Genomic DNA, 6,866 nt, shown 5'->3' on the forward strand with positions numbered 1-6,866 from the left:
TCCCAGAGGCCCCACCAAGCCCAGCACCCATATCCCCCTAGGAGAGAAGATAGGTTCAGTACGCACAAACAAACAGAGTAGTTATTCACCCAAGATAGTCCTGAGCCATACAGGTGAGACCACACATGAATCACATCAATTTATCATTCTCACAGGGCAGTCTTTGCAAACAATCCGTAGCTGTGCTAGATCAGCTGATATGAAACATGGCCAGACGCTGGCGTCCTAGCAGCTTGCTGTCCGGAGCTGGAAATGGTGCAAAACAGGGATTAAGTCATTGTAGATTGCCGCAAGTATAAACAAACTTGTCATCAGTATGCTCTGATGCAATATTGCTATCTCTGTTCTGTTCTGAGGCACAGAGTGACAACTTATTTTAAAATTCTAGGTCCATACCAGTATAATGTCTGTTGGCTTTCATCTTGGTGCGTTCAATTAAAACCTAAACTCACCTCACTGATATCATAGTTAAATTTTCTGTACAATGCAGTTCATAAGATTGGTCAAGTGTCTCAGTGTGAAGTTCTTTATCATTTAATAGACAATATGACATGTTGCCTGCTAAAGTAAAACCCCAAAACATGTTGAAATATTGAATATTTGCTTCCTGCTGCTGTCATTAAAAATAGTGCTCCCTCAATTTGGCTTATGTGTTTATGTTTGCTGATTTAGATGCTTTTCCCTGTGAAATCTAGGAAAACATATAGAATATAATAATAATTATGTTGATATTTCCCCTATAATTAGTACCAAACTATATAATTATTTCCTGGAAATGTCTTGAAAATTATTAGGACATTACAGACCTGAAAAATAAGGCATTACTAAAAGGTCCACGCTAAAGATCTCATTGTACAGTGGCTTTGGGTAACATGCTGATAATTATTATTTCAGGTCAAATGCACATTTAATTAGAATCTTTTTCTTTTGTAACTTTTCTGGGTGCAGACAACAACCTAGCCTGCTGTCATGTGTGGTGATACAGACTTGGTATGATTCATCAAAGTAAGCAAAGTGAAGATAACAGCATCTGTGAATGTGGATCATTTGAAGAGATGATTCAAGATTCAAATATAACTAAATATAAGTGTTGCAACCTGTCTTTTAATACCACAACAAGTAAGTCTAAGGTATTAGTTTCTGAGCATTGGGAGTTTATTCTGAGCTTTCACTACATAGAACAGGCATATCCAGCTTTAATTAGATACATGAGATTTAGGCTATGTAAAGTATTTTGTTTTTCTCACCTCCAATATTGGTGTTAATCATCGTTTGCCATGGAGCATTTACTGAAGTAAGAAAAATAACTTGGAAGGACCAAAGTCGTAGTGGTAAATGCCTGATGGTATTACATTAATTTGCTTCAGATCCTCAAATTTGCTCTAATACTTTAGATTTCATAGGGCAGCTCTAATAGCCACTTCTCTATTAAAATCACATATTCTATACCGAATGCACCATGCATGCAAATTCAACCTAGTATCGATACCTCAAAGTGAGAGACAATCATTGGTAACAAAATGCTGTTGTTGTGGCCTGGCCTTTAGAACCCACCGCTTGTTTTTTATTTGATAGCATAGCTGTGCATAAACAAAGGTGCTGCTGTATGTGAATGCAAACACAGCACAATTCTGTGATAAGGATGGACAGTCAGAGAAGAAGCCTATTTAATCCATGCGAGACAAATCAGGAGAGGGAGAGATATGGTGGCCTTTGAACCTAAACACCAGCTTGCCTGAGCAATTGTAACTATCAGCAAAAAAGTAATAAAAGGTGTACATAATCACCACTGGGGCTTCCTGCACCAGCTATAAAATACACACGTAGAGATGGATGTGGTGTTCTTTTTCTAACTTCGTTCGGTGTTTCACTATGGGAATCGCCTCGGCGTGACCAACTAAGGAAGCTCCAATGACACCACGTCTGTCCATGACAGACAGGTCGAACTGTGCTAGGGCCACGCCCCCTCATATAATCACAGTTGACCGGCTCCTTGCAAATCATTCTCGCTTTCTTCCCGTGAAGAAAACTATAAGCTCCCTCAGCGCTTCTGGGCTAGCTTGGTTGGTTATCTGCTAACAGTTCACAGACGGACCGTTAAGGACTACGTGCGACGCCAGTTCCGACCCACTCTGGATTCGCTGAGTAAGTGCCGCAAAAGTTTTACCTTGTGGTTACACACTTGAAGCAGTGTCCGCGTCAAGGCGAACTGCTTCTTCTTTGGCTAGTCGGTATTTGTTTATCGCTAGCTAGCGGTGTAACTCATTTACCCTCTGGCTAACGCGTTACGGCGAGCCTCCCTGGGTTCTTTTGTTAGCATTTGTTTGTTAGCCGAACCCGGTACCGGGAGTGAGCTAGCTAACGTGTTACGACGAGCTAACTCTTACGGTACACCGATAACGTTGGCTCGGGCTAAACCCCGTGTGCTAATCTTGTCGACAGGCTAACGTGTTACGACGCGCCTGCTAAGGTTGTTTATTTACGCCGATCTTCTTCCTTTCCAGTACCATGTCTTCAGCAGCGGCCCCCGCCAAAGGGCCGGAGCCGAAGGCTATTGAGGCTGTATCCCGCCTGTGCCCCGCGTCATGCGGGGCATCCATCTCGGGCAGGGACCCTCACCCGATGTGCATAGCCTGCATGAGCATTAAACACGCTCAGGCAGCTGGCTGACTGATTCGACGTATAGCGCGCGTCAATGACGGAGAAGATACTGGAAAGGCGGCTGAGTGGCCGTGGCCAACAGTCATGACCCATGTCTGTCGGGAACCACCCCAAAAGCCACAAGCAGTACCCATCAGCCGCGAGCTACACCTAGCTGGGCGGACATGATGGACGAGGAGTCCTCTGCCATGCCTCCACTTTTCGAGGACCTCCTCGAAGTGGAACCGGGCGGCGAGGACGCAGAGGGTGATGCCATCTCTGATATCCTCGACATGGATGGGATGGAGGACGAGGAGGAGGACTCCACATTCCCCATTCCACAGTCAAGGCCTCCTAGTGCAACCGACACTGCTCCCCCAGTGGACAGCAGCTTGTACGAGGTCTGTAAGCGGGCCGCGGCCAAATTGGGAATACAATGGCCGGCAGCTCAGGACCCCGAGGGGGAGGAGAGAGACCTATACGACGGCAAGAGGCTCCCACCTGCCCAGCCGCCTGCGAAACAGCTTCTGCCGGCGGTGCCTGCCTGCATGAAGGAAATGAGCCGGTACTGGTCCAGCCCATTTAAGAGTAGGCTCCCGACTAAGGGCTGCTCTAAGCTGGAGATTCACGGGATGGAGGCACTGGGGCTGACCGAACCCCCAGTGGTGGAGCCTTCAGTGGCTCATCACCTCCACCCAAACCGCCGCTCTCTCTCAGCTTCCCACAGCATTCCTCTGCCTAACAAAATGGAGCGCCTCACCGCCTCCATGTTTCAGAGGATGTACAGTATGTATGCGCCCGGTCTGTGTGCTCTCTAAACGCAATGACTCTGCTGGCTGCGTACCAGGCTGAAATCCTTGAGCCGATGGGCCCGTCAGCTGGACTCAGGGGCTCCTAACCCGGTCCTCTGGGACGAAATCTGTGTGGTTAACGACCTGGTGCTGCGCTCCTCACGGGGTTCGGTGCAGGGCTTGCGCCGTGTAATGGGGCTCGCGACGCGGTGAGAGGGCCTTGTGGCTGAACCTGTCGGGCCTGAGTGACACACAGAAAGCAGAGGTTATGGACGCAACATACGCCACCAAAAAAAGGTCTGTTTGGCCCAGCTTTGGAGAAGATGAGAGAGGCCAGCACCCTCAGGAAACAAGAGGGTGAAGCCTTTGACCTCTACTCCGAAAAAAACACCCCGGCCCCAGCAAGGTCAGAGGGGTGGCTTTTGCACGCGGCAGCGAGGCAAAGCAAGGGGCTGCAAAGCCACATAGACAAGCCGCTGGTCAGCAGACTAGCCAGCAGTCTCGGTCGGACAATCCCAAGCCGTGGGAAACACTCCTTCGCGGCTGTGGCGGCAAAGAGCCGCAACTCCCACCCCAGCTTCTCCCTCCCCCCTTCTACAAAGAGGAGGAAGGTTGGAGAGGTAGAGCAGAGCCCGAGTTTGTGGTTCAGGGCCCCTGGTGTTTCACAGTTCTCCAGGAGGCCCCTCTCAGTTTCTCTCCCTCCTCATCCAAGAGGAGAAGAGTCAGGGGCAGAAGGTGTTCCAGTGTCACCAAGCACTTTCACCATGTTCACAGTGTCACCAAGCACCATGTTCAAAGAGGCAAATAAAGCCTGCATTCTCGCATCCAGGCGCAGAGCCAAGGGCGAAATGCTACCCTCAAAACAAAATAAAAATAAAACACAAAACACTGACCTGCCAGGTCCCTGCAGGGGGAGCTCACGCTCCTCCCAGGGCAGACCGCTCCCTCCAGCCCAGGGAGGTGACGTCACTGCAGGGCGGCTCCAGGGGCCCCCTCTCTGCTCAAGCGGACCGGTGGCGCGCATGCGCAGTTCACCCGTGGGTTTTATCCACTGTTTGTCAGGGTTACAGGCTACAGTTTGCTATGAAACCACCCAGATTCAACGGTGTGTTAGTTTCAGTGACGAAAGGGGATGCAGCACAAGTCCTAGAGGACGAAATAACATCCCTATTGAACAAACGGGCCATCAGGGGCGGTGCCGGCGAGGAATCGCATCAGGGTTTTACTCCCGCTACTTCCTCATTCAAAAGGGGCATACGTCGCCCGATTTTAGATCTCCGGGTGTTAAACAGACACCTACGAAAATACACGTTCAGGATGTTAACACACAAAGTGCTCTGTCGTTCAATCCGCCCAGGGGATTGGTTTGTGACGATAGATCTTTCAGATGCATATTTCCACATAGCCATATATCCCGCACACAGAAAATTTCTGAGGTTTGCGTATCGGGGCAGAGCCTACGAATACCAAGCCATCCCATTCGGGCTGTCGTTAGCACCGAGGGTGTTCACCAGGTGTGTGGAGGCAGCGCTGTCACCGTTAAGGAACAGCGGTATCAGAATATTTTCGTACATAGACGACTATCTGATCTGCTCCCACTCCCGGGAGCAGGCAGTCAGAGATTCCACTACGGTGATAACTCATCTCACGGATTTGGGGTTCAACATAAACTGGGCAAAGAGCCGAGTGGAACCCACGCAATGTACGGAGTATTTGGGTCTGAAAATAAACTCCCTCTCCTACCGCGTCACGCTATCGGAGGGGAGATTGGCGTCTATGGGGCAGTGTCTCTCTCTTTTCCGGCTGAGCAAAGCCGTGCCGTTCAGACTGTGCCTACGCCTGCTCGGCCTGATGGCGTCAGTAGTGTCTGTGGTACATTTAGGGCTGTTAATGATGAGGGATTTTCAGCGTTGGGTTGCAGCTTTACATCTGTGCCCACGCCGTCATCTCAACCGGAGGGTGAAAATAACTCCGGCGTGCGTAGCAGCCCTCCGCGGCGCACGGGCCGGCTCATCGGGCGTCCCGCTAGGGGCGGTGTCATCCAGAGTAACCATGACAACGGACGCTTCCCTGTCAGGATGGGGAGCGACACTGTTGGGGAGAACAGTGAATGGCACATGGAGCCGGAGATTGGCCCAGGCTCACATAAATGTCTTGGAGCTTATGGCGGTGTTTCTGGCTCTGAAACATTTTCTGCACTTTCTCCAAGGTTGTCATGTGTTAGTGAAAACAGACAACTCCACCGTGGTTGCGTACATCAACCGCCAGGGCGGCACTCGCTCTCTGCAGCTGCACACGTTGGCCCGCACAGTGCTTTTGTGGAGCAGTGGGAGACTGCTGTCTCTTCGAGCAACACACGTGCCAGGCGTTCTAAACAGGGGTGCAGATCTCCTGTCACGGGGAAACCCTCTGTACGGGGAATGGACTCTCCACCCACAGGTGGTGGGACAGATCTGGCAGAGATACGGTCAGGCAGCCGGGAGATCTTCGGCCGCGCAGGGAAACACGCAGTGTCCAATGTTCTTCTCTCTGGCAGACAAAAATGCACCGTTGGGTTTGGATGCTCTAGCCCACCCGGGCGCAAACGTGCTGCTCTATGCATTTCCCCCTCAGTCTGATCTCCCCACCCTGGCGAGGGTGAGAGTTCAGGGCCTGTCGCTAATACTAATAGCGCGGTGGTCGTCCAAGCATTGGGTGGCAGAGATAATGCAGCTCCTGGCGGAGAACCATGGCCTCTCCCCATTCGCAGAGACCTTTCTCCTGCCGGGCGGGGAGATCTACCAACCCTCACCCAGACCGGCGCGTGCGCTTGGGCTCGGCCCGTGAGAGGTGGAACCTGAATGCATCAGGCCTGCCAGAACGGGTCATTGATACAATTCAAAGCGCAAGAGCCGCTCCACCCGGCTCTCTTTACAGCGGAAAGTGGCGGGGTTTTTGAGGGAGTGCGAACATAGGGGTACCATCCCTTACCAGTGTTCTGTGGGGGACCTGCTATGTTTCCTGCAGTACCTGATGGATAAAGGGAAAGCTTTCTCCACAATTAAGGTGTACTTGGCTGCTGTTTCAGCTTGCCACGTGGGTTTTGGGGATAAGCCGGCAGGGCAACATCCCTTGTTTTGTCGCTTCATGAAAGGGGCACGCGCAAGCTCCCAGTTTCCAGGCCCCTGGTTCCTCTGTGGGATTTGTCGGTCGGTTGGACGCTTTCTCTCATCACCCATTCGAGCCTATGGAGGCAGTGGGGATGAAGTTTGTGTCTCTTAAAACGGTTTTGCTCTTGGCTTTAACCACTGCAAAGCGAGTAAGTGACTTGCAGGCTTGGTCGGTTCAGCCTACCTGTCTACAGTTTGCCCCAGGGCTCTCCAAAGTCTGTTTGCGGCCCAACCCAGCATTTGTGCCTAAGGTGGTGGAGTCAGCCTACAGGTGTCCCTCAGTGGA

The 6,866-nt window shown here is 51.0% G+C and overlaps 1 pseudogene; it reads left to right on the forward strand.

Moving 5' to 3' along the window:
- The first annotated feature begins 3,754 nt into the window (after window positions 1–3,754).
- Window positions 3,755–6,271, forward strand: LOC120570055 (annotated as a pseudogene).
- The last annotated feature ends 595 nt before the right edge of the window (window positions 6,272–6,866 follow it).

Source organism: Perca fluviatilis, chromosome 12 (genome assembly GCF_010015445.1).
Source record: "Perca fluviatilis chromosome 12, GENO_Pfluv_1.0, whole genome shotgun sequence".
Taxonomy (NCBI): Eukaryota; Metazoa; Chordata; class Actinopteri; order Perciformes; family Percidae; genus Perca; species Perca fluviatilis.